Consider the following 13,138-nt stretch of genomic DNA (forward strand, 5'->3'; position numbering starts at 1 on the left):
CAGTCTCGTATTGTTCGTGGAAAGAAGGATTGTCGGTATGCTTCTGTGTGGGCTCTAATCTCTCTGATTTTATCCTCGTGGTCTCTTCGCGAGATATACGTAGGAGGGAGCAATATACTGCTTCACTCTTCGGTGAAGGTATGTTCTCCAAACTTCAACAAAAGCCCGTACCGAGCTACTGAGCGTCTCTTTTGCAGAGTCTTCCACTGGAGTTTATCTATCATCTCCGTAACGCTTTCGTGATTAGTAAATGATCCTGTAACGAAGAGCGCTGTTCTCCGATGGATCTTCTCTATCTCTTCTATCAACCCTATCTGGTACGGATCCCTCACTGCTGAGCAGTATTCAAGCAGTGGGAGAACAAGCGTACTGTAACCTACTTTCTTTGTTTTCGGATTGCATTTCCTTAGGATTCTTCCAATGAATCTCAGTCTGGCATCTGCTTTACCAACGATCAACTTAATATGATCATTCCATTTTAAATCACTTCTAATGCATACTCCCAGATAATTTATCGAATTAACTGCTTCCAGTTGCTGACCTGCTATTTTGTAGCTAAATGATAAGGGATCTATCTTTTTATGTGTTCGCAGCACATTACACTTGTCTACATTGAGATTAAATTGCCATGCCCTGCACCATGCGTCAGTTCGCTGCAGATCGTCTTGCATTTCAGTACAATTTTCCATTGTTACAACCTCTCGATATACCACTACATCATTCGCAAAAAGCCTCAGTGAACTTACGATGTCATCCACAAGGTCATTTACGTATATTGTGAATAGCAACGGTCCTACGACATTCCCTTGCGGCACACCTGAAATCGCTCTTACATCGGAAGACTTCCCTCCATTGAGAATGACATGCTACTTTCTGTTATCTAGGAACTCTTCAATCCAATCACACAATTGGTCTGATAGTCCATATACTCTTAGTTTGTTCATTCAACGACTGTGGGGAACTGTATCGAACGCCTTGCGGAAGTCAAGAAACACTATCTATGAACCCGTGTTTATGGCCCTCTGAGTCTCGTGGACGAATAGCGCGAGCTGGGTTTCACACGACCGTCTTTTTCGAAACCCATGCTGATTCCTACAGAGTAGATTTCTAGTCTCCAGAAAAGTCATTATACTCGAACATAATACGTGTTCCAAAATTCTACAACTGATCGACGTTATAGATATAGGTCTATAGTTCTGCACATCGGTTCGACATCCCTTCTTGAAAACGGGCATGACCTGTGCCCTTTTCCAATCCTTTGGAACGCTACGACGTACACCGCTGCAAGAAGGGGGCAAGTTCCTTCGCGTACTCTGTGTAAAATCGAACTGGTATCCCATCAGGTCAAGCGGCCTTTCCTCTTTTGAGCGGTTTTAATTGTTTCTCTATCCCTTTGTTGTCTATTTCGATATCTACCATTTTGTCATCTGTACGACAATCTAGAGAAGGAACTACAGTGCAGTCTTTTTCTGTGAAACAGCTTTGGAAAATGACATTTAGTATTTCGGCCTTTAGTCTGTCATCCTCTGTTTCAGTACCATTTTGGTGGCAGAGTGTCTCTACATTTTGTTTCGATCCACCAACCGCTTTGACATAAGACCAAAATTTCTTAGGATTTTCTGCCAAGTCAGTACATAGAACTTTACTTTCGAATTCATTGAACGCCTCTTGCATAGCCCTCATCACACTACATTTCGCCTCGCGTAATTTTTGTTTGTCTACAAGGCTTTGGCTATGTTTATGTTTGCTGTGAAGTTCTCTTTGCTTCCGCAGCAGTTTTCTAACTCGGTTGTTGTACCATGTTGGCTCTTTTCCATCTCTTACGATCTTGCTTGGCACATACTCATCCAACGCATATTGTACGATGGTTTTGAATATTGTTCACTGATACTCAACACTACCGGTACTTGAGACAAAACTTTTGTGTTGAGCCGTCAGGTACTCTGATATCTGCTTTTTGTCACTTTTGCTAAACAGAAAAATCTTCCTACCTTTTTTTTAATATTTCTATTTACGGCTGAAATCATCGATGCAGTAAGCGCTTTATGATCCCTGATTCCCTGTTCTGCGTTAACTATTTCAAATAGTTCGGGTCTATTTGTCACCAGAAGATCTAATATGTTATCGCCACTAGTCGGCAACTACGACTGGAATGGACACGTAACCACAGCCACTGGACGTCATCGCAGTGGCAGAGCGTTGCAAATTCTGATGAATTGCGATACCTTCTTCATCATGCAGAAGGGAGGGCGGGAATACGTCATCTGCTGGGGGAACAGCTCCTTGACGCCTATACTGCAGGACAGAGACAAGCTGGCAGCGGTTCCATTATGCACTGGGGAACAGCCACGTGGTCATGCATGGGTCCAGTGGAGCTCTTGCAAGGCAGCATGACGGCCAAGAAGTATCGTATACTGGTTGTAGACCGCGTACACCCCTTCATGACGATCTTGTTTCCCGGCGACAGTTGCATTTTTCAGTAAGAGAAGGTGCCATGTCACATGGCGAGGAGTGTGATGGAGTGATTCGAGGAACACAGTGGCGAGTTTCAATTGATGTGCTGGCCCTCAACTTCGCAAGATCTGAACCCGATCGAACACATCTGGGATGTGATTGAACGTGGCGTCAGAGCTCATCACCCGTCTCCCGGGAATTTACGGAATTCAGGTAACCTACGTTTGCAGATGTGGTGCCAACTCCCCCTAGCGACCTACCAAAGCATCATTGCTTCCGTGGCACGATGTTTCGCCGCTATTGTCCTCCCAAAGGTGGACATACCGGCTATTAGGTAGGTGGTCATGACGTTGTGGCTGAACAGTGTACTTTAATTTAGAATGTGTCGACCGTATAAGCAGAGATGATGATTCTTAATAGCCTTGAATTTACTGTGACGCAATATTCGTGTGGTATATGTGGTGTGATAAAATCTTCAAGTATAACTTGAAAGACGTGGAAGCGATGCAGGTTGCATAACGGCTATTTTGCTTACTTCACAGATTTTCGAGGTTTTTTTTTCCAACTGTTTGGAAACGTTGTACAAGATGTTACAAAAAGGTACGGCCAAACTTTCAGGGAACATTCCTCACACACAAATAAAGAAAAGATTTTATGTGGACATGTGACCGGAAACGCTTAATTTCCATGTTAGAGCTCATTTTATTTTCGTCAAATTGTCATTTTTCACAATCAACATGTGTGGGCTGACGAGAATCCGCACACAATTGTGCAATCACGTCATCAACACAGATTTTCTGTGAACGTTTGGGCAGGCATTGTTGGTAATCTCTTGATTGGGCCCCATGTTCTTCCACCTACGCTCAATAGAGCACGTTATCACGATTTCATACGGGATACTCTACCTGTGTTCCTAGAACATGTGCCTTTACAAGTACGACACAACATGTGGTTCATGCACGATGGAGCTCCTGCACATTTCAGTCGAAGTGTTCGTACGCTACTCAACAACAGATTCGGTGACCGATGGATTGGTAGAGGCGGACCAATTTCATGGCCTCCACGCTCTCCTGACCTCAACCCTCTTAACTTTCATTTATGGGGGCATTTGAAAGCTCTTGTCTGCGCAACCCCGGTACCAAATGTAGAGACTCTTCGTGCTCGTATTGTGGACGGCTCTGATACAATACGCCATTCGCCAGGGTTGCATCAGCGCATCAGGGATTCCATGTGACGGTGGATGGATGCATGTATCCTCGTTAACGGAGGACATTTTGATCATTTCCTGTAACAAAGTGTTTGAAGTCTCGCTGGTACGTTCTGTTGCTGTGTGTTTCCATTCCATGATTAATGTGATTTGAAGAGAAGTAATAAAATGAGCACTAACATGGAAGGTAAGCGTTTCCGGACACATGTCCACATAACATATTTTCTTTCTTAGTGTGTGAGAAATGTTTCCTGCCAGTTTGGCCGTACCTTTTTGTAACACCTTGTAGATGTGTTTTACGAGGACTGTTCGGAAAGTAAGGAACGAGAGGTCGCGAAATGGAAACGACAGTGAAAATCAAAACTGTTTTATTTGCATCAGTTAGTTACAACTTCCAGCTACTTATCTCCATAGTCGCCGATCCGACTTAGACGTATGTCGTAGCGTTATACCAGCTTTCCAATACCGTCGTTATAGAAGGCAGCCGCCAGCGCTTTCCGCAAATTCTCTACGCTGGCTTACAGCTCGTTGTGTGTGCCACAGTTCATAGCCAGCGGTTCATATGAGCAGAGATGAAACCCAGAGAGAGACAATTACGGGCTGTATTGAGGGTAATCAAACATTTCCAATTGAAAACGATGCAGGAGCAACTTCATTGCCCCTGCAGAATGCGGCCGAGAATTGTCTTGAAGAAGACAGCTCACGACAGTTATGTAATGTTGTCTGCATAGCTTCAGGCGAGATTTCTCACCAGACCCTCATTCTTGGCGGGAGACACTATTGTTCTAGCAATCTTTATGTGTTCCTAGTGTGCTCAGAACTAAAAAGAACGAAGTAACGCGATCACACTGCCCAACACACCTGTGCTAAACTTCATCGGATTTTTCACTGTGGTTTCCATTTCGCGACCGATCGTTCCTTACTTTCCATTGTTGTTGTTGTGGTCTTCAGTCCTGAGACTGCTTTGATGCAGCTCTCCATGCTACTCTATCCTGTGCAAGCTTCTTCATCTCCCAGTACCTACTGCAACCTACATCCTTGTGAATCTGCTTAGTGTATTCATCTCTTGGTCTGTCTCTACGATTTTTACCCACCATGCAGCCCTCCAATACTAAATTGGTGATCCCTTGATGTCTCAGAATATGTCCTACCAACCGATCCCTTCTTCTTGTCAAGTTGTGTCGCAAATTTCTCTTCTCCCCAATTCTGTTCAATACCTCATCATTAATCATGTGATCTACCCATCTAATCTTCAGCATTCTTCTGTAGCACTACATTTCGAATGCTTCTATTCTCTTCTTGTCTAAGCTATTTATCGTCCACGTTTCACTTCCACATATGGCTACACTCTGTACAAATACTTTCAGAAAAGACTTCCTGACCCTTAAATCTATATTCGATGTTAACAAATTTTTCTTCTTCTGAAACGCTTTCCTTGCAATTGCCAGTCTACATTCTATATCCTTTCTACTTCGACCTTCATTAGTTATTTTGCTCCCCAAATAGCAAAACTCATTTACTACTTTAAGAGTCTCATTTCCTAATCTAATTCCCTCTGCATCACCCGATTTCATTCGACTACATTCCATTATCCTCGTTTTGCTTTTGTTGGTGTTCATCTTATATCCTCTTTTCAAGACACTGTTCATTCCGTTCAACTGCTCTTCCAGGTCCTTTGCTGTCTCTGACAGAATTACAATGTCATCGGCGAACCTCAACTGGAAATATCGTATGGATACGTGCTTTTGTGGCTCGAATTTATCCTTTTTCCCGAGAAGCTGTTAAACTGACCTACTATAAAATACAATTGTAGTTATTAAATTTATAATTGCTTGTGACTACCAGAATGGGGCGGTTTTTAACAATGTCAGCCACTCGTGCTGGCGAAAAATCAGAAAAATCTTCAAACAAATGTCAACCGAAGATCTAGGGACAAAAGTCAACAGACAATACGTTTTAGTGGACCGTTCACACTCTTGTCAGAATTATGAATATTAATGAAGTCGTCGTACTTCCAGCCGGCTTCTTCTCGTTGCGTATCGGCCGTTGGGTCCAGGCGTCAACCTCGATATACACAAATATTCTCAGGCAGCTGTGTTTTCTACCATAGTAACGATGTTAATGTGATTCCCTATCAAAAGCCTGATTAACCCCCTTTTACAGAGCACACCGCTGTGAGATGGGCAGGAAGAACGTCATTAAGGTTCTGGAAGCTACCAACAGAGATATGGAGCCATTCCGATTCCAGTGCCGTGGTCAACTGCGCATGGTTTGTCGGTTGAGAATCCATGGCGCCACCAGCCCGATCGGGTTTTCAACCGGGGAGTTTGGTGGCTAGGGGAGTAGGTAAACTCATCCTGGTGCTCTTAGAACTGCGTATGCACCGTGCGAGCTGTGGCACACATTGTATTGTCCTGCTGGTGGTCAGTACCATCGTATCGAGGAAAAGCAAACTGCATGTAGGAGTGGACATGGTTAGTTAGTTAGTGTTTAACGTCCCATCGACAACGAAGTCATTAGAGTGGACATGGTTCCCAAGGTTATATGCACCTTGTGTTGCTCTTTTGTGCCTTCCAGAATGGCGAGATCAACCAGGGGATGCCTCCGGCCCAGATCCTTCCGACGATTGTTGCACGGTATTTACTTTCAGACGTTTCGCGCTGCACGCGCCAACGGCCATCTTTCCAACGGAGAATACAACGTGATTAATCTGAAAAAAGCCATCTTTCGCCACTCAACTGACATCCAGTTCTGGTGATGATGTCGATGAAGATGATGATGAGGTCCCATTATCCGAGGAGCATAGGAGACGATGCGGGAGACTCGCACCGCCATACTAGGTAAGGTCCTAGTGAAGGTGGTTTGCCGTTGCCTTCCTCCGACCGTAATGAGGATGAATGATGATTATGAAGACGACACAACAGCCAGTCATCACGAGGCAGGAAAAACTCCCTGACCCCACTTGGAATCGTACCCGGGACCCTGTGCGACGGGAGCAAGAACGCTACTGCAAGATCACTAGCTGCCGACCCAATTCTGGTACTGGTGTGCAAATTCCAGCAGTCAGCATGAATGCACAAACTAGTTGCCTGCTGCGAAATTCCATACACAGCAACGTTCGCTGAACGGTCACTGAGGAGATACTGTTGATAGCCCTGTCACTGAGGAGATACTGAGGTGATACTGTTGATAGCCCCCTCGGTTCTGGATCGGCAGTTGCTCAACAGTTGTACGTTTGTTCTCCAGTACACATTTCCGCAGCCGCCTTCGTCACTGTCATCAGTGGCTCGTCGTACATACTGTTACCTCGGTGCCATTTTTGGATAACGCCACTTTGCCATGGACGATACTTTTAACCATGTCAGCAGGTTTACAAACATAACAGTTTTGGAAATGCTTCCGTACTTAGACTCTAAGCCAATGACCATGACCTTTCGGACGTCAGATAAATCGCTCCGTTTCCCAATTTCTGTAACGACTGCACTGTTTCCGCATCCCCTGACACGCTTTATGGACACTCCTAGTTAGTGCTGCTACCTGCCGTCTGTGAATGGTTATTGCCCGTGGACGTCGAACATTGCTTGTGGTTACATTAACGTGACTGGACCGTGTAAGTGCCCGCTTCGTGTATAAAAGCAGTATTACACTAATGGAAACCATGTCGTTATGGAGGCCACGTACTCGTAAATCCGTTAGAGACCGAATGCACTAAAATAAGTCACCCCTTCTTCAGCGGTATTTCTCCCACAGCACAGTCCTCTTTGGTTACGGACAACTAATTAACATTAATTGTGTAAGAGCCAGAAATAGCAATGTGAGATGAATGAGAGGATCTTCAGCTTTGAAAGCTGGAATATTCGCTCGCCCATGCTGACGTGGCGCTCTTGTCATATGTTTTCCTTGTTCGATAAGACCTGCCCTTGAAATGCGGGCGATTCCAGTATCGTCAATCGCGCTTCACGGTAGAGATTTCTAGAGATATGCGACAGCGTAGCTTCTATAAGCGGACATTACGACTGTTCAGTGCTAAATGGTGGAAACGGGTGCTGGAGAACGTTTTTCGTCCGAAGTTATCCATTTCAAACTACTAGAAGCCAATCGAGGCACATTATCTAGGCACAAGCAGCAGACCAAGTATTTCCTATTTGTATTATAAACTACGAATGAATTGTTTGTAATTTATTACTGTTGTCATAACTTCCTATGCCTTTTATTATTTCACAGACATGTAAGACAAATAATAAGCTTTTATATAAAATTTGTAGCATTCATCTCTTTTCATTACTTCCAATTAAAAACCCATTATTAGTTCAAATATATATCTTTACTACCAGTCACCCGCTGCTTCGCTCGCATATCAGTAGTTCTGCTATGATGAGCGATGGTGAGTAAGAAAGCTAGTGATTTTACGATTGTCTGTCTAAATAGTGGTGTGAAGAGATATGTATAAATGTATGCTGTTTCGGTATGCATTTACATAATGAACGTGTTTCTATTACTTTGCTTTTTATGTCTAATCTAAAAGTATGTATTATAATTTCTAATTATATCCAAAAATACCTCTATTCATTACATACGTGCAGAAGTAGAGTTCTTAGTGATTTCTCTGGCTCACCTAGTACAGGTTGTGAAAAGTTGCCACCAGAGCAACACATACCAACCATTTCTCCCTTCCATTTTAAAGCATTATGGCGCCTACATTTTTGATCATACCACCATGATAACTAATTCATAATCAACATAGGTATTTAATCTATCGTAATCAAATGAGGCCTTACCAAAAGTCTCCAACGTTCCATATGTGAATGAACGATTCTCTGTTTGTCGTACAGCCCTTAAATTACGCCGTCGTTATGTCTTCAAGCATATTGGAAGAAGTAAGAGACGCGTGGCGCTCAGCGTACAAAATGCGACGGGATTGTGACTCTTCTGTTGTCTCTGTAGCTCTTGGGGCCGCCTGACGCTCCGTATCCAAATTCTGGCTGAAGTGAGAGTGCTCTGAGGTTTGCTGGATTCGAGTAACTTTTCAACTTGAGCTTTCTTAGAACTGTGTGCTAAATCAGACTTTTGTTTGCGTGGCTTATACTAATAGTTTCAAATATGTTGCGATTTTATTGTTGTATCGCTACCAAAACTCTCCAACTATGTCAGATGGTGTAGTAACTCAGTATTATAAACCATATGCATAACATTGGATTTGCACTGTCACGAAATAATCTATAAACACTAAGAGTCGACCACCGTAACGCCAGCATCGTCTGCATGCCATCAATGCACACCATATTTAAAAATGTTAGTAATTCTCAAAAAGTTACAACTTTCTGAAGTAGCCTAAGGTCTTCCTCAGGGTTGAAGCTATCTGCGTACCAAACAGCATCGGAAACGGTTCCGCTGTAGATTCGTGAAAACGTAACAGAGTGAGTTACTTTCTGAATTAATAATACTGGTTTTAGTATGGAAGTACGGATTAAACAGGTTGAAAATTGAATAAACAGTGTTTTCATTACTTTGAATCATATTACGTAGAACATATCAATCAATAAAAGCATTTTTACAAGTACGATGAAGCTCAAAAGTGAAAGAGTAAATAGCTTTTTCAACTAGTAATTATTTTTGTTTGAGTTGAGTAATATTCTTCAAATCAATAAATATCTGGTAATATACACTTTATAAAGGAGTCTATCTTTTTTACCAGGGTTCATGCTATCTCACGCCAAATTTCATGGATGTCGGTTCAGTGGTTTAGTCCTGAAAACGCGACACACTTAGTTACTTTCACGTTTATAATATTAGTCTGGCAATATAAACTGGCATGGATTAAACACGTTGAGGATTGTATAAGCACTATATACTAGTCTTTACCCACAGCTGGGCTCGCGTGTCAGTAAAATGAAATGAAATGTGCGTATGGCTTTATTGGTCGGGAAACCATGGTTGGGATGTTCGGGAGCTTGGCGCAAGCCTTTTTCGTCGATTTCACTTCTGTGACTAGCATGTAGATGATGACAAAATGATGATGACAACGCACACATTCAGTCGTGAGCAGAAAAGGATAGCCAACCGGCGTGCGGGTTGAACCCGAAAGCCCATATAGAGAAACTGCAATGCTAACCGCTATTTTCCACAACTTTTTTCGTTGTGCTAAAACACAATGAATTACAGTGGTATAAAGAAGCTGATCAAACCCAATCACTATCAAACCATTCTTCAAACTGTTACCTTAATGAAAGGATTATTTTTTAAAAATGAAATAAACAAATAATAAAATAATGGGCAATATTGATCAATGAAACTTCCTGGACAATTTAAAACTGTGTGCCCGACCGAGACTCGAACTCGGGACCTTTGCCTTTCGCGGGCAAGTGCTCTACCATCTGAGCTACCGAAGAACGACTCACGCCCGGTCCTCACAGCTTCTGCCAGTATCCTTTCTTTCAGGAGTGCTAGTTCTGCAAGTTTCGCAGGAGAGCTTCTGTAAAGTTTGGAAGGTATGAGACGAGATACTAGCAGAAGTAAAGCTGTAAGGACCGGGTATGAGTCGTGCTTCGGTAGCTCAGATGGTAGAGCACTTGCCCGCGAAAGGCAAAGGTCCCGAGTTCGAGTTTCGGTCGGGTACACAGTTTTAATCTGCGAGGAAGTTTCATATCAGCGCACACTCCGCTGCAGAATGAAAATCTCATTCTGGAAATGTTGATCAATATTCATATCCATGGCGCGAACTGCAGGACACATTCACTATTGTATGTTGATGTGTTACTTGAACTACTTTCAGATGTAAATTAGGGAACAAAATTTTAAAAAATGCCACAGGACTTGTACTTAAGATTTTTTAAAGGTTTCTGTAACTGGTATTTCGAAGACATTTTAAGCACTTTTCCACAGTTCTTTTTGTGATCTGAGTACCTGATAGTTTTATATAATTCACACTTCGTATGCTTGTGAATTCAATTATATTGTCATCTCCCAACATTAATGAAGTAGTTCAATTACTGGCACAGATTTATACCACGCTGTACGTATTTCAGATGAAAGTCCGCCCATGTTTATATTTTCCCATACAGCATCCCTTTCGTTATTTGTGTATTTCCGTTCTGTTTTGTTTCTCCCTTCATGTTTCTTTCTGCGCAGTATAATGTCTCTGGCCGTTATGTGTTGCGAACTAGTGATCTCATTGTTGGGGTAATTTATTTCCACAAAATATGTCCTTACAAACTGTAATTGTCGGTTTATTACTTTGCATATCTATCGGTGCTTGGAGACTTTCGTGCCTGAGGATTTCAAATAATCTTTTAAAATAGCAGCGGTCCTTTATATAAAAAGTGCGGAGGCCTTCTTTTTTGTGAACTAATACTAAACCTCCGTTTTTGGGATCTCGAGTGGCTGTTCTTGTGTGTACTCTGAATACTTCTCGTTTCCACTTGTAGTTGGTGATGGTTGACATAATCTTACAAAATTGTTAAGGCTTTCGTGGCCACTTGTTGACAAACTGCCTATTGGCTTCTGTCTCGGGTTCTTCGCCGACGTTCATCTAATGATTTTACTGACGTTTCACCAGCACGAGTGGCTGGCATTGTCAAAGCTTCACCCTCCATTGCCGGTGGTGAACTGGTGGTGGTGAACAGTTCACCACCGGCAATGGAGGGTGAAGCTTTGACAATGCCAGCCACTCGAGCTGGCGAAACGTCAGTAAAATCATTAGATGAACGTCGGCCGAAGAACCCGAGACAGAAGCCAATAGGCAGCTTGACATAAGCTTCCTGTCTATCATTTTTGGTAACGAAACAGTTACACCGTGTAGTAAGCTTTCGAGTGACTGCAGTTGATGATTAATTTCAATCTCTGCACTTTGTTTACATTACGTAGATACTCTCCTGTGACTCCTTGTATTTTTCACCGAGGGATTTTTCCAGTTAATAGATATCACTCTCTGTTAATTTGGTGGAAGCACCGTAGATGTAAAAGTCTGCTTTTATTTGTATTAGTGCTTGCTCGTGACACAAGGCAGTACTTTTTTTGATAACTACTTGTAATTCGAAAATATGATCGTAATTTCTCAATACGACCATACGTCATCAGCATACAATTTTCCGACCCTCTCGTGCCCTGGCGATGTTATTCCTGTTAGTCTGGCATGAACATTACGGAGGACAAGTAAGAGCATTGAGAGAGGGTTTCCTTGAGGAACTCCACGTCTTAACTCTGTCTGCTTCGTTTTCTGACAGTTCACTTATGTATTAGCACTGATTCCCGTTGCAACGTTCTTAATTACGTTTAGCACTCGTTCGTGAAAACGTATTTTTCTCGTAGTTTCAATGATAAACCTATGGTCTACCGGGTCTCTATATGCTGTTGTGCTTTGGAATATGATCCTCCCAGGTGCACATGACTGATGTTAACTTACAATGTTTTTGGCCAAAAGTGAAAAATTGCTGTTTATGATTCACGATATTATTTTATAGTCGGAATTAAGCAGGGAAACAGGTGAAAGGTTTTAAGTTTCGCTTGCCTTTTCTTGGGGACTAACTTCATTCGCCATGTGAGTTAACATTTCACCCAGGATATTCCAGTACGGTTTATAAAATTCAATAGTTAAGCTATATGGTCAAGGAGACTTTTTTAAAGGTGAGTTGCAGACGGTCTCGCGTATTTCCTGTTCGCTTAATTCGGTAAGAAGGTCTTCATTTTCCTCTTCTGACAGCTGTGGGCCAATGATGTCAAGGAATTCTTCAAGAGGCTCTTCATATATTCGACCTGCAGAATAGAGATTTTCTTAATAGAAAAAACTTCCGTCATTACGTGTTTCTGAGATGTAAAGACTGTACCAGTCTTAGTTCAGAGTTCGTCAGTGAAGGTTCACCATCTGTACTTGGCGTGCTCCAAGAGATGATACAGAGAAGTAGTTTCATCATCCAGTACAGTCTTGGCCTTGAATTTTAATTTGAGTCCTTCCATCTGATTTTTCTTAATGCTTAGCAATTTGGCTTTGACTTTTTAATATCTTCTCAACGAATGTTGGACGTATTTGCCTGATCGTACAAGTACCTTAACTGAGAGTAATAAAACTCTATGTTGTTGTTCATATCTCTAGATCGTTGCTGGCTCTATTAGATAATAATTTTCCTCAACTTAAGTTTCGCCTTGTCGCACCACCAATCTATCATTACTGGACGAATATCAGTCTAGCGCAGACACAATACCCATGCTTCATTCAGACTGTCTTCTAAGTAATTTTTTTGCGATAATGATATGTTTAGGTTGCACTGATGCCAGAACCTTCGAGACTGTTATTGTCACAATATTTATGCAAGCCAATATGCTACAGTGGTCAATGAAATACACGGAAGTTGTTTCAGCTTTAATCAGAGATCCTTCCAGAGTTCGTGACTCATAGATTCTGCCGATTCTACTACACGACTGTGGAGCCACATACGTGAAATCAGCAAATGCGGTATAGTAGACTTCGCAGGCATCCTTAAG

Source organism: Schistocerca gregaria, chromosome 7 (assembly GCF_023897955.1).
Source record: "Schistocerca gregaria isolate iqSchGreg1 chromosome 7, iqSchGreg1.2, whole genome shotgun sequence".
NCBI lineage: Eukaryota > Metazoa > Arthropoda > Insecta > Orthoptera > Acrididae > Schistocerca > Schistocerca gregaria.